A 25,392-nucleotide genomic window follows, 5' to 3' on the forward strand; every position below is an offset into this window, starting at 1 on the left:
GATAGCACGGGAAAAGGGTATCCTGCAACGGCCAGGCGAACGCCTGGATTGCGGTATACACGAAGATTTCTGCCGGTGGTCTGACAGAGACGACCGAGTCTGACGAGATCTCTTAGAGGTTGGGTCTTTGTCTCTGGGATTATTGGCTAAGTGCAGTACTAACGAATCGTGATCTTTCGCTTTTGGGGAAGCTGGTTTATCGTTGGTGTTGGCTAGTTCGATGTTTTCAGGTGAATATTTGGCGAGTTTGTTGCCTAGAAACGCTTAGAATTCTCGTAGATAGGGTTTACCTATCTTTGAAACATCTACGTATCTTTTTAAAGAATTCATCGTTCAGGGAGTAAACCCACGTTAAATCAAATTCGATCAACTTGACGATGTTCGCACTTCATCCAATGGATGATTTCAGGCATATTATTGGTATCAAAAATTGGGTGGGCGATTATAATTAAGAACCTGCAACAGAGACCTGTTCAGACACTATGAAACATAATTACATCCGCTGAGGTTTCTATGGACGAATATAGTGTGTCTCACTTTAAACGAAGGCTCCGGTGCGATAGTTTTTATTTATTTCGATGTTCTGCAAACTGATACCTCGGTATTACATTACGCGATAAACATTACTCGCATCGATCATTTTAATCGAGACACACGACGCGCACGATTCACCTGTCGTTTTAATTAAATTTAAAAGTTTATCGGATACAAATTTTTATCAAGTAACGACGCATAAACTCGTCGTTGTCGACTGACAAGATTAACTACGTCCGCAGACATTCAATCCGCAATATTTAATCCCTCAATTTTCGACCCCTTTATTCATTACGTTCGCTCCGAAGCACAGATACAGGTAATCCATTCGCTGCAAAGCCTCGGACGAAGTATTTCTTAATGCGTTTATGGCAAATTATACAGGAGAAGATCCGTATTACGGCCGAATTCGACGTTAACCGCGTTGCGGTCGTTTCGAAGTCGCGCAATTGGCTTACTTTTCTTCCGTCTTCGTTTATCGCGCGCTCGGCGAATTAATTCGACGAACAGATTCTGCGGGACCACCATTTTATAGATACAAAATTGATGAAAAATTGCGGGATTACTGGTAAACCGTGGTTTGCCAAGCTCGTGGATTACAACGAAGCTTCAAGTTATTTGCAAAGTCTGACATGAAATTTGAATAATTTGAACTCCTCACTGAAACACTCGTCGGTGTATAACGAGCACGGAAATATGAAATTCACAACTTCCTCTATTCGATCGCTTAACAAGCTTTCTCGAAAGGTTTCTTTCTTCTATTCGTGAACAAACCCAGGTATTAATTCTATCCGAGATTGGATCCTTCTTAAAAGTGGTCGACTCTGGCCATACTTTGTATCAGCAACGCACAGTGAAGGCACGTATATATACGGCCTTCTTAAAGAACGTAGATATACGCTTTCCATAAATGGTATTCTATTTTTAGAAGACCTGTATTCATACTTGTTGCGTATCGTCGCCAATTTTTAGAGGACATGTACATAAATTTTGAACGATTGTCTACTTTAGAAGTGTGTATACCTACATATTTTGTAGTAAAAGGACTAAAATATTTAGCATAAATTAACCCCGATCTAAATTTCTGAATAACGTTATTGTTATTCGGTATTTTGTAAAATGTAGTGCACTATTGAAGTATTTCTATTTCGTACACTGTAATTTGATCAGACGATTGCGACAAATGTGACTGCACTGGCAATTTCACGTCTTCGTTAGCTTGAAAATAATCGCATCAGATGCATCTGGATGCGCGCGCAAAGTCTGTCTAATTATGAGGTGAAATTAAATATTGATATAATGAATTCTCGGGCTCTCTTCGCGGAATGAACTGTCTGGTGGAACATCCGTGAGCATTTCAAACGGAAAATTTTTCTTCAGCATCGACAATATCAGACGAATCCCTTCCTTATTCTACTTATCGCCAGTAAATATTTCGTTAGAGGAAACTTCTATACAGAGTGAGCCACGAAGAAGGAATTTTACCGACTCGAGAACATTTTACATTTATAGGTTCTTCAGTTTGTTAACCTTGTTACCTGTGAACTATTAAATTAGTTTTCAATTCTGACAATAAAATCGTGTGAATGTGATTCACAATTTTCTTCGAGTATATTTACCGAAATTAAACGAAAATTTAGATTCGTTTCGAAGAATTCCCTAAAAAATATCAGAGGACTGTATCTTTTTCAATATTTCGATCGAATGAAGTTTAAACGTTTGCAAAATTTCTGAAAACATTGTTTCTCACGTCGAAAGGAGAACGACGAGAGTTTCCTCGGATCTATGGATCGATTCGATAGATCTGATCCCTGCTAGAGCAAGAAAAATTACATAAGAGCGAGTGTAGAACATTGGCCAGCGACAAGGTTGGAGATCCGTACGAAGTGTAGCCAGCGTCATCGGAGACCTAGGTCCAACTAGATTCAATTAAAGAAGACACGACGTACCGTGCATCCGGAGCGACCTAGAAGCTGCACAGTAATTAAGGCGGCGGATCACGCGATCGAGGATTAAGAGAGCCGATCACGATCGTCGTTATTGATTCGAATTCCGATCGCGGACGAGCGTTCTTTTTGCCAGCGACCTCTAAAAGAAATCATTGACGAAAGACTCACACACATACGCACACCCGCATGCATACGTGTGTATATATATATATATATATATATATATATTACTGTTGGAGAGCGTATATAGACGTCATTCGTGAATACTTGCTTTCGGAGGTCGTATATATACGTCTTTTGTACATGATCTTGTTTTAGGGGGACGTATGTATACGAAAGACTTCTAGAGTTCTCCTTTTAGAGGGTATATAAATATACTAAAGACGTATATATACGACCTCCAAATATAATTACTCAAGAACGACGTTTATACACGCCCTCCGACAGTAATATATATATATTACTGTTGGAGAGCGTATATAGACGTCCTTCGTGAATAATTGCTTTCAGAGGTCGTATATGTACGTCTTTTGTACATGACCTTGTTTTCAGGGCGACGTATATATACGAAAAGGAGAGTTCTCCTTTTAGAGGGTATATAAATATATTAAAGACGTATATGTACGACCTCCAAATGCAATTACTCACGAACGACGTTTATACACGCCCTCCGACAGTAATATATATATATATATATATATATATATATATATATATATATATATATTACTGTTGGAGAGCGTATATAGACGTCCTTCGTGAATAATTGCTTTCAGAGATCGTATATGTACATCTTTTGTACATGACCTTGTTTTCAGGGGGACGTATATATACGAAAGACTTCTAGAGTTCTCCGTTTAGAGAGTATATAAATATACTAAAGACGTATATATACGACCTCCAAATATAATTACTCGCGAACGACGTTTATACACGCCCTCCGACAGTAATATATATATATATATATATATATATATATATATATATATATATATATTACTGTTGGAGAGCGTATATAGACGTCCTTTGTGAATAATTGCTTTCAGAGATCGTATATGTACATCTTTTGTACATGACCTTGTTTTTAGGGGGACGTATATACACGAAAGACTTCTAGAGTTCTCCTTTTAGAGGGTATATAAATATACTAAAGACGTATATATACGACCTCCAAATGCAATTACTCACGAACGACGTTTATACACGCCCTCCGACAGTAATCATTCGCGAAAGAACATTGATCATCGTCGGGTTGTGGAATAGCTGTACTCATCGAACCACGCTCTTTCAACTCCAATAAAATGCAACGTGCGTACGTTTTTCTTCTTTTCTTAAACACGGTGAATGCAGTCGTTAAATAAGAAAGAAAGAAAAAAAAAAAAAAAATGTTGAAACGAAATAAATTATTAAATTATCCTTCGTAGAAGGCTAGGCGTTTCGCAAACGGTGGAACGTTTCGTAACCCCGGTCGTGGAATACCGAGTGTCTCGTCCCGTGGACGCTTTTAATTTCAAGCGCACTATAATCGAGAGGATAAAGAAATTACCCCATTGTATCAGCATACATAAATCCGTCGATGCGAAGTCCCTCGTTTCGTAATTCAACGACAACGGTCATTCGCGAAGAAAAGGCAGGCCAGTTCCGGCGGTGAAGGCCAAACGCGAAATAACGAAGCGTCACCGATTACACAGTTGCAATTGGAGAGCTTCCTATTGCGTCACCAGCGCGCCAAGAAGTGGAGAACGCTGTTTCTTTCTTTGCCACGTAATCGACGCGTACTTCACTCGCCTAGCGAGGTTGAATTTACTTTAAACAGAATTAACGTCGACGACCGGCGTCTGCCGCGTGCACGGAATACGTATGACCGTGGCGAGGATCCGATTAAACGTTTCAAGATGGAATCTTTCGTTTGGGAGCCTGAAATCGATTTAATGGAAATCCCGTGAATCTGAAAGTCTCTGTTAGATTGTATTTGTTCAGCATTATCTCACGCTCGGGGTTTTCCTTCCTTCTTTTTTTCTTCTCTATATTTCACTAGATATTCACATTTATTCAAAGAATACGGTTCTGCTCGTATTTTTATTCCAGAGTAACTGTATGTCATTTTTCGGCTTATTCTTTTCCTTTTACCATGGTAAAATGTTTAAACAGTCGGTACTAGAATAAGGAATAAAGGGTCTGATTATATCGATCGAGATGAAGTAGATTTAGCAATAAGCGACGAACTTTAATCGTTTCGAACGATTGAATATCTCAGGTTGTATAAATGTACAGTTTATTCGAAAGAATGTATTCTCTGGAAGCTCACGTGAGATTAATCGATGCTTTTCAAATTTTACTTGTCGATTCAACGTTGTTGTGATAATTCAAACTCGGGACTTACGGGGTGAAGTATTCTGTCCGTTTTTAAAATGACGAAAGAAATTGCTTTTCAGATTGAAGTCGTTTTAATCTTTTCCAGGTGGCGTTGAATTTTTTACATCGATGTCTGGTATTAAGATATAAATGGAAACGACAACGGAATTTCCTCGCTCTCGCAAAATTTCCGACGATGCGTGAAACGTCGTCAATCCAATTTATAGTTTCCAAGCAGAGCTGCGACATGTTCTTCGCTGCAGTTTGACGCCTCCCGTCCCTGCGATGCATTTTTCGTTCCATTTTGCTGCGTTTATTCCTACCTTGCGCGCCGCTTCGTAAACTAGTTTCATTGTAGAGTCGAGCTCCTCGATTGAAAGTTATACAAATTTTATGAAAAAAGTTCCCTGACAGAAGAAAGTTACTCTAAGGAATACGTAAACACGAAGACTATAATTCCAGTTCGGAAATTATTCCAGGCAAGTGGAACATTGTATTTCGTCAGCAATATGTTTCCGCATTCATGAACAACGATAAAGTTTCGTCACGGTGAATTGATTTGAACAAATGCAAGAGTAAAGGCAAAATCTTGATGGATTGTTGCAGCTACAACGTACCACAATCCGAACAAAGATTTGAAAGAAAATCGAATTTTTTGTTTTTGAATTTCGAACATTACTTCGGTATCCAATTGTCCCTTTCTAGATTTATGATAGAAACGAACGATACAATAGGTATTGATTCACGAAAAAGAGTCGAGCATTACGTGATTGTTTTATTCCAATTTCACACAGGTGTGCATAATTCAGTAGCTCGGTTCAGTCTTCTTGCCAATTGGTACCGATTTCAATGTCTTATGAACAAACGAATGGACATTTTCTCCAACTCGATACATTAGTTCCAATATTAAATATTTCAAATATCGTTGTCGAAAATTTTACTCAGATAGTAGATACGTTGCGTACACTTGTCTCGATAGAAATCGTGCACCTCTTTGATCCAGATCGCGTGTCTATGGAAATAAAAAAAAAATGAAAAAACGAAAGGAAGAAACGAAAGAAGCTGGCATGTAAATAAGTGCAGTAAGAAGAACGACGGGGATGCGAGAGAGGAAGTGGTTAAAAGAGGGGTAGGTGGAAGCTGTCTGCGATTTATGACACCCTTCCAGAACACTACACAGTAGTCCCCTGTAATCACTTCTTCTATGCGAAAGAGGAGAACGTCTTGGAATAAGAGGGACGGATAAAAACTGCGATGCGAGAACAGGGAGATGTAAAGATAAGCAATTGCCGGTGGTGGAGGTGAATGGAGGGGAATAATGCTGGATAGGGGAAACGATTAGAAAGGACAGAATTGCCTGCGACGTGAAAGAACCACGGGGTAAAAGAAACTCCCAACTGGTGGTGTTGCTAATGAAAAAGGAATGAAAAAACTGCTGTATATTTTTATTGTATTTTAAGTATCATTTTTATAAGATAATTTCGTGGGGAATTTAACGTTTACAGCATTGTAATATTACGATGTTCGTATTTAAGATAGAGCGCGAAATGTGTGGGGTTAATTTTTACTCGCCAAGATTTACAGAATGATATTGGTTCAAAAATAAAACCGAATATTTTAAGATTTGAAAAATCTTAGAAATTTCTTAAAAAAGATTTTCAGAAAGCTTTATTCATAATATCCACCGGTTGCCACAAAATGAAGTTGATGTAAATAATCGGAACTAGATTTCAATTACCAAGAAATAAGCAGGTGCTCCCTCGAGGAAACCTCATAATTCACGGTTCTGTTATCTTTTAAGAGGATCACGCGTTCTTCAAAACAGGCCACTTTGGAGGGGCAGATTAGAACGAAATGGGATTAAACGCATGAATATTAGTGAGGATACGTATGAACATTGATTAACACTCTTAACTTTTTTTTTATTCACGCGTCGGCTCAAGTGATGCGGAAGACCGTTTCAAGCCACTGCAACGTGGAATTTAAAGTTCTCCATAATTCTCACAAACACCGAATTCACCGAACAATCATGCGTGAAGCTTGCTGTAACGTAAGTTTAAAAAATTCAGATAAAAAATTTACCGTAGAAATTATCGCCTTACTCTATACCGCTCGGCTACACCATTGATTTATCTTTTCTTAGTTCCCTTTTACGATATTTTTGTGCTACTTAATCCTTTTACTATGAAAAGCGTATTTATACGGCCTCAAAGAGAATATACTTTCAAAAGGTGTATATACACGCTCAATAATGGTAAGGTCAGTTCCGAAAGGCGTATATATGCGCTCAATAGTAGTAATCGGTTACGAAAGGCGTATATATACGCCCAATAGTAGTAATCGGTTACGAAAGGCGCATATATGCGTCCAACAGTAGTAATCGGTTATGAAAGGCGTATATATACGCCCAATAGTAGTAATCAGTTACGAGAGGCGTATATATACGCCCAATAGTAGTAATCGGTTACGAAAGGCGCATATATGCGCCCAATAGTAGTAATCGGTTACGAAAGGCGTATATATGCGTCCAATAGTAGTAATCGGTTACGAAAGGCGTATATATGCGCCCAATAGAAGTAATCAGTTACGAGAGGCGTATATATACGCCCAATAGTAGTAATCGGTTACGAAAGGCGCATATATGCGCCCAATAGTAGTAATCGGTTACGAAAGCGCATATATGCGCCCAATAGTAGTAATCGGTTACAAAAGGCGTACATATGCAGCCAATAATAGTAATTGGTTACGAAATAGATATGTGTATATATATATATATATATATATATATATATATATATATATATACGTCCTTCACAGCGCGTTGTTTGTAAAAAAACATGGTAAGAAACGAGAGTCAAAATATTACGGTACCAGTGTATCGTTCCTTCACGTGCTGCATTTCGAAGCATATCCTACAAATATTGATTATTAGATTATCATTTACATAAAACCGTGGGTTGCGTAAGCGGTAGAAGGTTCCGTAACCTCGAAATTGAATAGTAACTGTCTCGTTACGTTACCGTAAGCGATCTCGGTTCCAAGTACCCATAGTCAAATCGTTAAGGCGACGCCGATAAGATGTTTCTTTCTAAGTCTATCGCTGGAAGATGGCTACTACCCAGTACTATCGGAAAATGGCTACTATCTACCACATATTCGTAAATTTAAGGCACGCAGGCGTTGCCACTCGAATTGCCTCAGGCTCGGAACCAATCGTCGATCGCCGGTCTTAAATAACACGGGAAGTCGACACCGTGCGCGCAGTTCCACTGTGCGGTGGGGATAACGAGACAGTTAGAGAGACAACCCGCTGCATAATGTTACAACAGTCCAGTTTTCTTTTTTTCTTCGTTTTTATCTCCGTGGCGTAGGTTCCTTATTGAAATTAGGATGTCTCCTTAAGTACCCTCATAGCGCTATACATCCCACTTTCCGTTATCTACCCTCTATCTCGGTCTTCTCACTACCGCGTGAACATATACATTCGCTCGGTTAACGCTACCAGAATCGGACGAGTCTAGTCCATTTACAACCTCGCTAAAGCGAACGTATTATTTCTGTCCCGGAGCTTTTAATCTGAGCCGGTGATCTAGATGAAGATTAACGAAGCTGCGAATAGGACACTTTGACTCGTCGTGGTCCCCGCCAGAGCCGAAGCTGCTCCCCGTTATCGAATGGACTATCCGCCTGGTACCTACCAGTGCTGAAGCTGCTCCCAGTTATCGAATGGACTATCCCGTGGTACGTCAGGGCGCCGATACTCGTGCGCGACGAAGCGAGCCGTGACGCTGTAACGCGCGTGTATCCCGTATTCCGTCGGACGGTGACACAATAAACACTGAAATTTAATGTCGCAGCTGCACGACCGATTCGTATTCCGCGAGCCACGCCGCGGCCCGTACATCGTATCGGGCTTTATTGGCCAGTGGGACATATACGTACGTTCCACCTTGCGCGGCGAGCAGGATGCGACGGGTACGTGGAATATAAACTCGCATTATTCGATCCGGGAATATACACGGCCGTATAATGCATTTTATTTACATTATTCAGGCCCGCCGCCGCCTATACGTTGCACCGTAAACGCGAGTAACATAATTGCAGGAAGCACTCTCGCGTCGTTCGCATTATCATTCCGCTTCCACGTAAGTCATCGGCCACCGGTTGGCGACTACTTTCCGCGACCTTCCATAGTTGCCTGCGGTCTCCAGTCTCCGAGAGCGAAGCTTTCCAATCGCGAACGATATTCTTACTCCTAGGAAATCATTCCCTGTTTATTTTATGTCGGTCGAATCGATTGAGAATTTTAACCCTCTAGGCGCTTAGGACGTATGTAGTATATATGCACTCGCTACGAAACGTTCCTCTTATACCACGGATGTATGTATATACTCGTCGCGAAACGTTTTCTTTTTATACCGCGGGCGTATATACACGCTCGACGCTTTGCGTGTGCCCTGTGGACGTATATATACGCTCGGCGCGAAACACTTTGTGTGTGCGCTGAGAACGTATATAGACGTTCGACGGAAAACACTTTCTGCGTGTTAAGGACGTATATATACGCTCGACGCGAAACACTTTGTGCGTGTTAAGGACGTTTATATACGCTTGCTCTGTGTGCCTAGGTGCGTGTATAGACGTTCGTTACGAAACGCTCTGTTTATATGAATTGGTATGTATATACGACGTGTTAAGGACATATATATACGCTCGACGCGAAACACTTTGTGCCTGTTAAGGACGTATCTATACGCTCGACGCGAAACACTTTGCGCGTGTTAAGGACGTTTATATACGCTTGCTCGGTGTGCCTAGGTGCGTGTATAGACGTTCGTTACGAAACGCTCTGTTTATATGGATTGGTATGTATATACGACGTGTTAAGAACATATATATACGCTCGACGCGAAACACTTTGTGCCTGTTAAGGACGTATCTATACGCTCGACGCGAAACACTCTGCGCGTGTTAAGGACGTTTATATACGCCTGCTCTGTGTATCTAGATGCGTGTATAGACGCTCGTTACGAAACGCTCTGTTTATATGGATTGGTATGTATATACGACGTGTTAAGGACATATATATATACGCTCAACGCGAAACACTTTGCGCGTGTTAAGGACGTTTATATACGCTTGCTCTGTGTGCCTAGGTGCGTGTATAGACGTTCGTTACGAAACGCTCTGTTTATATGGATTGGTATGTATATACGACGTGTTAAGGACGTTTATATACGCCTGCACTGTGTGTGTAGATGCGTGTATAGACGCTCGTTACAAAACGCTCTGTTTATATGGATTGGTATGTATATACCTACGACACGAAGCACTTACATATTTAGATAAACAGCATTCATTCGAAAATGTCTCAATGACAGTAAACACACGAGCGTGTTTCCTTGAGAGCTTGCCAGTTGGAAGCCAGTTTCGCTGTAGCGAAATAATCAACACCCTGAGTAAATGTTTCAAAATGATCCTCGAGACTTTACGAAATTCTAACAATTCTTGACCCTTTCGCCAAAGGAAGGTACCGATCGCCGAGTTACCACGCTCGTGTATTTAACGATCATTGATACATTTTGAAACGAATAGTTCGTATCTCCATACACGAACGCTATACACCAGACGTATATAAACGTCCGTAGAGTAAGAAGAGCGTTTCACGACGAACGTACATATACGACCGAAGTATAAAAAGATTTCATGGCGCGTATATACGGCCGCGACGCGCGTAGAGCGTTTCGTGGCGGCAAATGTATACGACAAGGGTCAACCACGTGCCACAATCGCGAGTTAAACAAAATTCCACGATTCGGGTTGGAAAAGTGCCCATCCACCGTGTAATTCTGACTTCTCCGTTATTTGTTCACGTTACGACATCGTAAACAGAGAATGAGGAAAACATTCCGATACAACCAGTGAAAGACAACCAGAGAGAACAGTCGCCACGGGTAACAAAGAGCGAACGTTACAGGGATAGGGACACGTGTCGTGAAATAGTTCAGGGTCGCAAACCGTGCCCCGAAATATTAAGAACGGATCGGGAACCTCGTGCAACGAAGCCTCTTCGGGTTAACGTCTTTCCGACACATTTGCAAATAATCTGGATGATGTGAGTTGGACAATATACTGGCTAGATCGAGCACCAAGCGAAGAGACTCGTCGGTACTGGATAAACGCTGCCGCGGGTCAGACGTAACCCCACGCAGAAACGGAATATTCATTACGCGATGCATCGCTCGCGGGTGCTCGCGAGCGCGCACGAACCTACCGTTCTCGTGGGCGTTCGTTTCTGGGTTATGCAGCCTGGTGCAATATGCATGTGCGTGTCCTCGTCGATACAGCGTGGAAAGCAAGGGGCTATGGGGCGCACATGACGCACACGTGTGGCGTGGCGAAGAGACCCTTTTAAACAATGCCACGGCCGCGCGAAGATGGTGGACGATTGTCGTTGGTCGATGGTTCGATGTTCCTTGGTACGTCGATACGAAAAACGAGCGAACAAGGTCTGTTTTGGATTACTATTCGAAGACATCCACGGTGTCTCTAGGTTACCAAGGTGTGCACTGCTTCCACGAGGAATCGTATATATTTCTTCGCGTAGATAAGGATTCATTAGTTGAGACAACTAGGATCTAATTATCTTATCTTGGATCTAATTAGGATCTGAAACGTGTCTTTGTTAATTGATACATCGTTGGGTTTAAACGATGCAGCTACACGATCCGATCAGAGTCAGTTGTCGAGGTGCAAGACAGATGATAGTTGCAGAGAGTTTGATACATTGGGGATTGATTTGTGATACGTAACATCGCAAATTGGGATTCTTGAGACACCTGTGCAGCAGCTTATCCATCTGTGTTCCGTCACGCGTTATTCGAACTGTTAGGTGTCCTGCAATTCTCAGAGTTTCGGGACAACACACCCGGACTCTTCCACGGAAGAGGATTGGTTGGCACGGAACGACCAATACAAAGATACAAATGTTAACGCAAGATTTCATTAAACCACTTGGTCTTTCTGTATCGTTCAGACCTGTACTAGACCTTGGTACAGTGATATCACCGATTTCGGATTCACAACGAACAATTCGGAATCGGATTTGTTGAACGTAAGGATTTCTCGTTACGAGAATCCTCCACTGTTACACAATATGATATTCTCTTTTCGAGTAATCTACCCAGTCACTCCAAATTGAACGTTTCTGCTGAAACTCACCGCCGGACTGAATCCTCAGACATTTCCACGATCGGTGAATCCCCTGTTCAGCCATTGAACTCACCGCCAAGGTGTACTAAAATCGAGCACTCGATAAAAATGCCTTAAACCGCGTCACCGAGAATCAGGGAAATTCGACTCGCCCGTCCCATTTGCTCAATCGATCCTCCTCCGCTCGGTGCCTCCGAAGTCGATGGATTGATTGAAACGACCGCGTCGGTCGGAATGAAATTAACAACGCAGACGTGGGCCAACAATCCGTGAAACGGAACACGAGCGTTGAAAGGAGACTCTCTCTCTTCCACGGCGGAAATGGATTGCGGAGGAAGCGTACGTCTGCTCGATTTAAAGAAGTAATTTGCTACGGTGAAATCAGGCTGGCCGGATCTACGGGGAGACTTTTTCAACGAGCGGGCATAAATTCTTCCGGCCTCTGTCCCCGGGGATTCGTTTTGGTGGTCCGTGGTCCGTTCCCTGGGGATATTTAATGTTCGGGAACGGGCGCTGCCGCTTAGCGACAATTGTGTTTAATTGCCAGGAAAATGCACCTCCCCCCCCCCCCTTCTCTCTTTCCCCGTTTTCCTTCGCTTCTCCGCGACGCGTTTATCGAGGCTAGGTCTGTGTCAAAGGTTGGATAATTCAGACGGTTGAGAAGGAGATGTCAGATCTAAGGTAGGAGAGCTTCCTTAATTTTCTGCGGCAGATTGGAGGATCCTGAGACGGATGGTCTTCCGAGACCTGGACGTTGGATTCGTTTCTTAGTACGTCGAAAGTTTCTTGATGAGATTACGCTACGAGGTGTGGCAATTCGGATGAAACATTTGACGGGTACGACGGGGGTGTTGCTTCCAGAAAATTGATGCATTGACGGAATCTAGGATTTCTAGCGCACTTGGAAAATTCGTGCATTGTCATCCGGTCTGATCTAATCCCTTGTAGGGATATCATTAACGACGTTGGGTGGTTCTGATTCTTGGAACGTATCTTAGAATATTTGTTCCTTTCTTTTTTCCTTGCGGTGTTGTGAGATTAATTTCTTCACAAAGAGTAACGATTTTTCCGCTTCTAACACTACGTCTGATGGTACCATCCACGCTACTTGAACTCTGTCAGTGACTGCATAATATAAAACCTCCGAGATACAGTAAGAAAACAAACGAAACGCTATGGTTGAACTTCGAGACGAAATTACAATCCACGGAGAGAACACTTACCCCAAGACATTCCATACATATACATACATACGTATATATTCATACATATTCAACCTGTCAAACCACTTGTATTATTCCAGTCTGTTACGTACAGTTATGTGTTACATTATATCTATTGTTAGACCAACATGACATCGGTCACTTCCATTGAACCAGTCTTACGTCTACCCTTCCGCTGTAATATACATATACACAACCACTGAAAATGGACAGTAAACACAGGAGACGTATATATACGCACGTGGAACGTGTATGTACGCCCTCTCGGTACTCTCGTATATATACGAACAGTGGATCGTATATATACGCTCTCGCAAACAATGCGTGCATCGCACAGGAGTGTACTATATACAGCCGTAACCCAGTACAGAATAATAACACGCCCAATGTGTATCGCGAGAATTTAGTTTTAAACATCCTGCGTGGCGAAAGGGTCACATCGACCAAGGAAATCGTCCCGAGGCTACAAGGGACGATCATGGCCAGTCAGCCCTCCAGCCAGAAATTAATTTCATCTCGCGGTAAGAAAATACAAACAAAGCATCCTGGATCAGCCATCCGATGGCTGATCTATTCCCTCCCTTGTTTACCATCAGCCCGCTTCGTCGCCCGATAACGAGCAAGAGCATCGTTCGAAAAATTCACCGAAATATTCCAGCAAAACGATCGGACCCGATCTGCTCGGTGGTAGACGGGGGAAACTCCACGGGGTGAGCCAGCCACGGTTTCTGGGGGCGACAGAATCACCAGGATCGCGGATAAGGACCGCCTACGATCCCGGATGTCGTTTCGTGCGTGCGTGTACGTGCGCCGGCGTGATCGTCGAAAAAGTAAGCACCATCGGCTTCGTACTTTCCCATTCGGCTCGATACGAGTTTACAACGGAGATAAGGGGTGGGTACCGAGCGGAGCGAGTAGCTACGGTCCCGTCGTAAACCGCCTCAACCCACTTTAAAAGCGAGGCTCGACTACTTCGTGCCGGGAAACTCTAATCGCGAACGCGCGCGTCCACGACGCGTGTTCCGGTCGCCGTTTCACGATCCCGGCGAGTCCATCGACGCGCGAATAAATTACACGTATACAATCGAAGATGCACGCTGCCCGATTTTATTGTCGTCCCTTCACTCCCACCAGCTCGAAATCGCTGAGCGGATTAGTTCGGGGGAGGGAACTGACCGCTCGCGGGTTCGTTGTTTCTGCTTGGTCCCGGCACCAGTGATTCATCGCGGCGCGATTCAATTTTCGTTCCACGCCAATGTCGCGGCTACTCTTCCGGGTAGATGCGATTTCCACGTGGTTTTATCGCGTCGAAACCGCCACACCCCCCACCCCGCCCTAAGACTCGGGTCGCGCGTCTCCCGACTTCATCGCGATTTAGGTGACTCCTCTTCGCTCGAGATGGGTGGGGGCAGGGAAACCGCTGACTCGGAACCGGGGTACGTTTGAATACGGTTCGGGAGGGTTTTAATCGCTCGAGGGTGGGGAAAGCTGTTCGTCTTGCCTAGGGATCGCAACGATCGTACACGTCACGCGTTCCGATGTCGTCGATACGTTTACGGCTGGAATTGATACTTCTCGAAGTGTTCCAGGGAGCGGGTCCGGATTCGTGGGAACGTTTGATTGGAAAAAGTGTAAGGTATTGGTAGTTTTGAGTCTTCCAGATTCGAATCGAAAATGGAAATGTGACTTGATCATTCTCAAACTGACACAGAGAATGATTCTTGTATAAGTCGAAACTTGCGAGTACGCTGGATTGGAATAAGTGTAAGATATTGGTAGTTTTGAGTCCTTGAGATTCTTTGAATTGAAGAAGGAAATGCAACTTGATAATTCTCAAATTGACACAGAGAATGATTCTTGAACGAGTTGAAACTTGTGGATACGTTGGATTGGGAAAAGTGTAAGATATTGGTAGTTTTGAGTCTTTGAGATTTGAATTGAAGAAGGAACTGTAATTTCATACTTCCCAAATTGTTCTAAAGAATAATTCTGAAACGAGTCGAGATTCCTGAAAATGCTTGATTGGAAGAAATGGAAAATATTGGTAGTTTTGAGTCTTTGAGATTTGAATTGAAGAAGGAACTGTAACTTGATACTTCCCAAATTGTTCTAAAGAATAATTCTCAAACGAGTCGAAATTCCTGGAAATATTAGAAAATATTGGTAGTTTTGAGTGTTCGAGGTTTGAATCGAAGATGGAAATGAAACTTGATAATTCTCAAACTGACCCAGAGAATAATTCTTGAACGAGTTGAAACTTGTGGATACGTTGGATTGGAAAAAGTGTAAGATATTGGTAGTTTTGAGTCTGTGAGATTCTTTGAATTGAAGAAGGAAATGTAACTTGACACTTCTCAAATTGGCCCAGAGAATGATTCTTGAACGAGTTGAAACTTGTGGATACGTTGGATTGGAAAAAGTGTAAGATATTGGTAGTTTTGAGTCTTTGAGATTTGAATTGAAGAAGGAACTGTAACTTGATACTTCCCAAATTGTTCTAAAGAATGATTCTCAAACGAGTCGAGATTCCTGGAAATATTAGAAAATATTGGTAGTTTTGAGTGTTTGAGGTTTGAATTGAAGATGTAAATGTAACTTGATAATTTTCAAACTGACGCAGAGAATAATTTTTGAATGAGTTGAAACTTGTGGATACGTTGGATTGGAAAAAGTGTAAGATATTGGTAGTTTTGAGTCTTCGAGGTTCGAATCGAAGAAAGAAATGTAACTTGATACCTCCCAAATTGTTCTAAAGAATAATTCTTAAACGAGTCGAAATTCCTGGAAATATTAGAAAATATTGGTAGTTTTGAGTGTTTGAGATTTGGATCGAAGATGGAAATGTAACTTGATAATTCTCAAACCGTTCCAGAGAATGATTGGGAAAAGTGAGAGATGAAAGCTTTGAGTCTTTGAGATTTGAATCGAAGAAGGAAATGTTCTAGGAAACCGTATTACGTTTGTTTAAATTTGAATAGATATATCTCGATTAAATTTCAAGGAACCATCTCGACCATTCCCTCAGTACTCGATGTCTCGATTTGATCATAATCCACATCTGTGAATAAAAACAGTGAATAGATAGACAGTAAGTGTAATCAAGGAAGAAATGTAAGTTTCTACATTACGTTTTGAAACGAACCTTCTACTTTCTTTATCTTTATAATAACGAAGTAATTTTACTACCGTTTTATTATTTTCACTGTTTGGAATATTGAAATTCATTACGAATAAGTTATGTTTCGTCTCTAGTTTAAGGAGTAACCACGTCGATCCATCGATAATATTGATACAAAGATAAAGCGGAAAAATTTCTATTTTTGTAACTGTATAATTCATCGTGCGTGCAATGTTTGTTTGTAATGCACAGGATCGACCATCCCTACTCCGCATACTATTTCTTTCTCGCTTACTTTCCCTATGTTTATTATTTCTCCTTGTCGAGGGCCTCGAGACTCGAGCTCGGGACAATTCTTGGAATAAATTTGCCACCAGCTTCGCGATAATTTCAAAGTCAACAACTGATTTACTTGACTTTAAGCGAGCATTATCGTTTACAGTCGTGTCCTGCGAAGGTTGTATCATAAGAAACCGCGTTAAACGCGTACCGTGCTTTAGAAATCGTATTACGTTCACTTAAATTTCAATAAATAAATACATTTCAAGTACCCATCCTCACCATTCCCCCATTACTCGGTGTCTCGAGCAGATCGTAATCCTACCCTATGAATAAAAACAGTGAATACATATATAGCAGCAACGAGGAAGAAATATTATGCCAAATAATGACAATCAAGTTCGAGCATCTCATGGAAATCCTGCATCGGTTATTAAAATGTAACTTTCAATAAGTTCCTTTAAAATTAATCCTCTACTTTCTTTCTTTGCAATAATTGTGTCAATATGACACAAACAGAAGAAATTTTATCACTCTACCATTATTTTCGGGGTATTTAAAATCGTTACGAGTAAATTGTGTTTCGTCTCTGTTTTAAGGCGTAACCACGTCGATACTATTATCGTAAAGATAAAATGGTAAAATAGATTTCTTTTTATTTTTTTAACGGTAAAATTCATCGTTTCGCGTGCAATGTTTGTTTGAAATGCGCAAGGATCGACCATCCCTACTCCTCGTAGTATTTCTTTCTCGCTTACTTTCCCTATGTTTATTATTTTTCTTCGTGAGTCGAGCTCGAGACAATTCCTGGAATAAACGTACACCTGCGTCGCGATAATTTCAACGTCAACAACTGATTTACTTAACTTTAAGCGAGCATTACTGTTTACGATCGTGTCCTACGAAGGTTGCATTATAGAATACCGTCTTACACGTGTACAAAGAAATATTCACCGCGGTGTAAATATATTCAACAACGATGAACAATCTGAAATAAAATTACATCGATAAATAACTCCGTACACTAAACGTACCGTTCAAGGAAAGAAGAAAAAATCAAAGAGAACAAAAATGATGCATAAAACGACACTCGACAATTCAGTGGGTTAATAATGTGTCGATATAGGCACTCGACGATATTTATCGTTCTTAAAAAAGGTAAAAGAATATTTATCGTGTTATCTATAAAAATATGTAATATATACCGTCTATGAAATCGAGAAGGTATTTCGAAAATACACGACATACCAACGCGCCAGGATTGCAGAGAACCGCGACGTCGTTTCTAAAGCGGAAGTCGTGCTGTTGTCATGTTCCTTAACGCGATCGTAGTCTCGCTGTCTCCTTGTTCCTCGAGCTGCAGTGCAATGCACCGATGCGCCACGCTTAATACAACCATAACGCGTCGATGCATTAACGCCGGCTGAGATCGCGGGCGCGCGCGCGCAGTAAGTGGCGTTTTACTCGCGCGGGAACCAGGAGATGGCTGGGGGAGGGTAGTGAAATATCAAGGGGAAATAAAAGACGACGGGGGAAGAACAACAGAGAAATAATAAAAATGTGGAAACCGGGGCGAGAGCGGGACGTCGAGAAGAAAAATAATACGCGTGGAACGACGGTGTGATTCGAAAGATGAAAATGGAACTTGGAAACGGATGGTATAGTTGCAAGAGAATTTTCCGGCACAGGAGAATATTGCGTTAAATAAAAGAACGGAAGTGGTACGGAAAGGAAGATAAGGGGGAAACGAATCGCGGAAAGATAAATAGTGGGAGACGAGACTGGGTTGAGGGTGAAAAGTAGAAGACGCGGGAACGATAGGGAAAGTTTAATCTTTTCTTGCACGGAAAATGATAGACAAGTGGAAAAAGGCGAGGAAGAGACATTCGGTGTTTCGAATCCGCAGAAAATAACCATTGAAATTAATCGCTTCGTTGAATCTCAATTTTTCAATTCGATTTTCAATTTCAACCTCTCGTGCACGGTATACAGTCGTATTAACGTAACGATTATTTATACAATTATCTGTCGTGAAGATTTAATTGAGCTTGCAAATATTTATGAAACTTCTCTGCTTTAGACTCGGTATTTTTCTAATAATACCGATTCGTAAATATTCTAGTACCTATCGATTCAAACTTTATTTATAATGTTTGAATATAAGTAAAATATTTGGATATTAAGGGAGGACACCTCTCTGAGACGTGAAAAAGTAAGTAAAGATTGAGAATTTTTTTTAAGTAGTTACTAAATGAAAAATATAGTCTTTCTCGGAGAATATATAATAAATAGAACTTTCAGCTTCGTTTAAAAATGTTGCGAAAGTAAACATTGTAGAAAATGGCGAAGTTATTCGCTATTTCCAGAACTCTTCCTGGTGAAACATTGTTTACCGCCACAGTCGACAAGAACTGGGAATTTTAAAATAAAACAATGTTGTTCATTCATAAACTAGAGACTATTATCTAAAATGTAGCGTATGATTTTTTTTGAAAATTTTAATAATTGTAGAAATGGTCGAAGTTTGAAGAAAAAACAATCGTTTTTATAAAAAAAAAAAAACGACTTTAAACGTTTATAAAAAATCAAATAATTAACATACTAAAAAAATCTTACTCTACATTGTAGAATATTCTATGCAGAATATCTCTATAAAATTTGAAGTAAATGTAGAGATTTGGTATCGATGAGTTTGAAAAATATACTTTTGAGAAAAACGTAAAACAAGTTTATTTATCGTTGCAACTTCGCTAAATGTTTGAATTTCGAGATATCTTTATGACGCAGCATTCTGCACACTGTAAACTTCAAGAAAATGAAAGAAAAAAAAAAAACAAAAATTCGATTTTTCTGACTCGTCAGTGTAGTATCCCCCTTAACGACACAAATTATTTATACAATTATCCGTCGTGAAGATTTAACAGAGCTCGCAAATATTTATAAAACTTCTCTACCTCAGACTCGCTATTTTTTTCATAATACCGATTCGTAAATATTCGTGCACCCATCGATTCATACTTTATTCGAACCGTTTGAATATAAACTATTAAATAATTCTAATATCCCCAACGGCGCCACGAACATTGATTCGACTTATTAAAGAACGTTTCGAAATATTATTTATCCGATTTGGTTTATCTTGATTTATCTGATTTCGATTATTTTGATTTATCCGATTTGGATTATCTTGATTTATACGATTTGGACCCGTCGAGTGCTCGAAATATTTTCACCGGGTGTATTTCCCGCTCGGAGTTCAGGGTTAAAATGCGAAGCTGAAGTAGCAACGAAAGAGTCAAAGAAACGCGATCTGAAAAGCAGCGGGAGGCCAAGCGAGAGACAAAAGCAAAGAAACGGCAGTCTCTTGCAAGAGGCTCTCGTAGGTCGACGGAGAGGTAGGCTAAGGTGTCGCAGCACACAGAGAGTGGCGACGGACAATGGATGCGTAGTTAGTAAATTACAGGCTGGCTGGCACAATAGCGTGCAGAGTCTGGGTGCGTGTATGCGTGTTTGCCTATGGTCTCCGCTGCACGGTTTACAGAGCGAGGTGCAGCAGTGCGTATCCACCGTTCGTCCATGCATGCGGAGTCCGCGTGGGAGATTCTCGGTATATATCAATCCGATCTGCAGGTACCTGTACATTACGTGCCTGCATTAGATACCTGCCGCAAGATTTCCCTGTGTCCCCCATTCCCACTACGGGACCGATTCTGGGTCTCGCTGTTTGTGGAAGCGCAATCGTTTCGGCACACAGACCAGACCGCGAGAAACTAGGCTGCGGTATAATAATTCGGGTATAATGCGGTTGCTGTTGACTGTTGCGTATTTTTTATTCAAAGAGTACGCGTAAGTGGAATTTACGGGTTACGAAAAATTTTAACCGTTCCTTACGAACAATGCGCAACAAATTTTGGCAATTGTTTAGAAAAATTAATTCGATGGTTCTTTGAAAAATACGGCGAACTTTGAATCGTCGAATCGTCAATAGAATGTTAACAAGCATCGTTGTATTCGCATTAAAGAAGAAAGATTGCACGAGAAATTTCTACGGTTTAACGAAATTTTGTTTGCAATTGTTTTAAACAAATCTCCGTTTCTCAAAGTTGGAGGAGGCTTAATAATTTGAAGCTCAGAAAAAGTTGTTCGAAATGTTTTCGAACGTATTGAAAAATCGTCGAAAAAGGCGAGACCCCTCTCTTTTGAATAATTATCGAAATTTTCATCGCGACAATGTCATCCGAAATATGAGTTTCTATTTTCTGGAAATCGAGTACATTCGTATGGACGAAAAATACTAGTGACTCGATAATTAATCGTGTATCCGTTTCTGTTCAATTATTGGGGAAATATAGCGGATCTTTCGGCTGGAATAGAACTTTTTTTATCTCGGACAGAGATCGTGTCTTGCATGTATGCACCGGGGCAAAGAAACTTGTCCATTGAACCACAAGTGCACGAGAGACCCTGGTAGAAAGGCGATCTCTTTCTGAGCGCGCGATGCGCGGAATAGAAGCGCAGTAGATTAATCCACCGTCGACTGTTGGATGATGCGTATCGTAGCGGTGGACACGGGCGTTGCCCTGTTGGCGATCGTCGTTTCCAAGGCTACCAAAAGTTAACATTAGAACTGTTATGTATAACGTACAAATCAATATCTGATAAATGCCAAGAATAAAACTCTTCGAGACGCTTGTAAGTAAACGAGATACCAAACGATGTTGCGAGAAAATTAACGCGGTAAAAGGCGAATTGAATAAGTACAAAACTATTAATTGCGTTAACGAAAAGTTTCAATCTGTCCAGTTTCTATATCATCATTTTCTAATCTTATTCTTTCTCGCGAGTTTCCTAAACAATTGTGTAACGTTATTGACAAATTTAAATATATACAGTGCTGGACGAAAGTATTGGCACAGCATCATTGTTCTGATACAAGTGCTTATAACTATGAAACAAATTGATAAAAAGGAGAAATTTTTTAATACATTTATTTATTTATTATTCTAGATTATTATTTAACAGAAACAGTAATATAAATAAAGTGATATGCGAAATAATAACAAAAACATATTTATTGAGCGTTTTAAGCGTGGACAAAAGTATTGGCACATTATACAAAATTTAGTGTAGTTGTATCTCTCGGAAAAAAATCCGATTGTTACTTGATGGTATAGGTAGGGGATTCCCTGATAGTCATTTTTTCTAACAGTCATCCTTAAGTTCAGTCGATTAGCAACATAGGAAATATAACAAGCAACAATGTCAAGAAGAGGGAAAGAAACTACAAGTGAAGAGAGAAAAATAATATTAAATTTGCACAAAATGCGAAAATCTTATAGTGAAATAGCAAAAAGTGTTAATAGAAGTCGATTCACTATTAGAAGTGTCGTAAAACGATTTGAGAATCAATCAGATTTCAAAAGTAGGAATCGAAGTGGACGTCCCTCAAAGTTAACAGTTAGAGAAAAACGGAAAATTGTAAAGGAAGTGAAAATAAATTGTAAATTAAACTCATCGCAACTTAGAGCAAAGTTAAATGAAGAAAATCAAAAAGAAGTAAGTTCGAAAACTATACTGAGAGTGTTAAAAGATGCGGGATATTCTGCGTGTGTCGCAAGAAGGAAACCATACATATCCAAGAAGAATCGGAAGATGAGAAAAGAATTTGCAAAAGAATTTATAAAAAAGGATCCCACATTCTGGAATAACGTATTATTTTCAGATGAAAGTAAATTTAATATATTTAAATCAGATGGCAGAGTATTAGTTTGGAGAAAGCCAAATACGGAAATGGATCCACAACATTTACAAGCCACTGTGAAACATGGAGGAGGTGGAGTCATGGTATGGGGTTCCATTGCAGCGTCTGGGGTTGGCGAATTAGTATTCATAGATGAGATTATGGACAAATATGTATATTTAAATATATTAAAGGAAAACTTATTTAAAAGTGCTAATAAATTAAATCTCCCGCGTGATTTTTATTTTCAACAAGACCATGATCCAAAACATACTGCCTATATTGTACGACAATGGATCGTTTACAATACCGCACACACGTTAAATACCCCACCCCAGAGTCCAGACATGAATCCCATCGAACATGTTTGGAATGAATTAGAAAAAAGAATTAGAAAATATAATATAACAAACAAAAACCAATTAAAAGCTATTATTTTACAAGAATGGAACAATATAGAGCCGGATTTTACAAAAAAATTGGTAACTTCAATGCCAAAACGATTGAAGGAAGTTATCATGAGGAATGGAGGGCCAACCAAATATTAATTTTTAATTTCTAAGTACTTTCAATCATTTGTGCCAATACTTTTGTCCACGCTTAAAACGCTCAATAAATATGTTTTTGTTATTATTTCGCATATCACTTTATTTATATTACTGTTTCTGTTAAATAATAATCTAGAATAATAAATAAATAAATGTATTAAAAAATTTCTCCTTTTTATCAATTTGTTTCATAGTTATAAGCACTTGTATCAGAACAATGATGCTGTGCCAATACTTTTGTCCAGCACTGTATATCTCTTTGGGGCGTAGTGAGTTAAGAAATGTCTCACTTTTCAACCCCACCATGAAACATTAAAATAACTCCATACAAGGGCACGGTTAATATTCCATTTTATAATTGAATATGTAATTAATCTGTTTTCTAGGTTTAGTTATTTCGTATCGTTTCACGCGTTTAGTACCTGTGCCTCAAACACAGGTAGCATTTATTATGTTGCATTGTATTTGTTGATATCTGTAACGATTTGGTCACCCTGATATAAAATTACGTATAGCAGAGTGTTTCGTGAAAAGCTGACTCTGTTTACAGAAAAGGAACATAAAACTAGTGGAGACCTTGATGTGTCGATTACCGATTTCCGAGAAGGGCGAAGGCTCGACGTGGCCCCCCGTCGTGATCCACGCCATTCAACAGTCGACGGTATAATAATTTTCTGCGCATCTACCTCGCGCGTCACGCGCTTAGGGAGGGGTCGTAGCTCGGCCGGTGCTAGCGACAGCGACAGTCGTACGTTTGTATATAGTAGTGGAGCCACGTTCGTTGTGTAAGGAGAGTACAGCTCGACGATGAGAAGGAATAGGAGACTGAGCGAGACAGAGCAACAATAGTGGGGGAGTTCTCCGGTTCAGTTATCGAGGGAAACATTTGATCACTTACCAAGGTAATAACCTGTATCTCATTTCTTTGTTGTGTTTACGTTTGCGTTAATTTTTTCCACGTTGTCCTTCTCTTGAATTTTTCCTTTTACCTCCCGAGAAAACAAACTTTGTCAAGTACTCGTCTTAATATGTGTCTTGAATCGAGACCGATTACGATCAGTTACCGAGATCTAGAACTTTTAGTATAATTTTTGACCATCCATTTCTTTCGAACCATTAAGAATTTTAGTTGCACCGAATTTGCTTGTATACAAAACTATTCGTTGTATTGTAAAAGCTGCTGTCGTTATACGATGACCACTTTCAACGCTCGTATTAATTTCTGCAAAGGCGTATATACACGATCGCGCAATAATTATTCCCAAGTCGGTCGCATTACTTCGCTGGAACAAAATTCAACTACCGTATAATTACCAGAGTTTCCCTAAAACTTTCGACACAATACACTTGTGTATTAATAAATTATAGGTATTTAATTACAGCTCATTGAGGTTCATTACGCGTCAGACAATTTAATGAGTAATGTGTTTTGATCTTCGCGCGTGACGCTAGTAATAGAGATAAGAATTGTTTAAAATTTTCATCATTTCCCATATATTTAAGAGAAACTAAATAAAAATATTACAGTGAACGCACTAGTCCATTGTGAATTTCACTGAAAATATACTATAGTCGTACGAAGCAAGATCAATATTTAGTCAGCATTGAACTTACTATCCCATACTTTCGATCTTGCTTAAACATACATTGATTAAAATTCCGTAGGATATCACTGATATTTACGTTTCTCATCCTGAACAGTTGCGTATTCATTTACCATAAGCGTGTTTCTTTAAAATACAAATTGAACGACTTCTCATTGTAACTATGAAAACCGCATACCTACGTTACGAAAGCCGTATATATACGTGCTCCTAAAGTGAGCAGCCACACAGAGCGTATATATACGGCCTCCACAATATACGTCCGTACACGAATAGCCCGTACAAGCCCAATTTAACCCTTTCGCTACGGAGCTCTTGCGACAAAATGTGATTGCTGTGAACGGAGCACATTACTGACAAGTTGACGTTTTTTATTCTCTAAATTTCACAATGATATTTATTACATTTGGTAATATCATTTTACTTTGTAAAATATAAAACTTTATAATCGTAATTTATTTTTTTATATACTATATTATAATACTCGCATAATATTTTTTAATACAATATAACGAAATTACCAAAGTATTTAAAGCCAAACACAATATTAATAATCTAGTTTGGTATGATAAAGTTCAAAGCATGGAACCACGCATAAGCCAACGTCACATTGTGAACAATAGTATCTCGACACACGACTTTTTCGGCGTTTACTACAGACGACACATTTTCGAACTTGATGTTTTCTTTTTCGATGCGCCATTCGAATATATGGACGGAAAATGTCTTTCAGTAACTCTTTCAGGATTGTTACTATTTCGTGCAAGTAAACATCTCATATCTGATTTTTGTTTCCCATATTTTCGCAATAATTGTCTTATAAGAGTTAA

The 25,392-nt window shown here is 40.0% G+C and overlaps 2 protein-coding genes across 5 annotated transcripts in view; one reads left to right on the forward strand and one right to left on the reverse strand.

The window, feature by feature from the left end:
* Mxd (MAX dimerization protein) overlaps positions 1 to 25,392 on the reverse strand; it is a 306,376-nt gene that overhangs the window by 100,425 nt on the left and 180,559 nt on the right. The gene's annotated exons all lie outside the window — the stretch shown is intronic.
* Positions 21,080 to 25,392, forward strand: part of LOC143150316 (uncharacterized) — a 59,388-nt gene continuing 55,075 nt past the window's right edge. Inside the window, exons 1-2 of the mRNA XM_076318502.1 lie at positions 21,080 to 21,362; positions 23,509 to 23,860. The gene's annotated coding sequence lies outside the window, so the exon portion shown is untranslated. The remainder of the gene's footprint in view (positions 21,363 to 23,508; positions 23,861 to 25,392) is intronic.

The sequence above is a fragment of the Ptiloglossa arizonensis genome, chromosome 8, assembly GCF_051014685.1.
Source record: "Ptiloglossa arizonensis isolate GNS036 chromosome 8, iyPtiAriz1_principal, whole genome shotgun sequence".
Classification (NCBI taxonomy): Eukaryota; Metazoa; Arthropoda; class Insecta; order Hymenoptera; family Colletidae; genus Ptiloglossa; species Ptiloglossa arizonensis.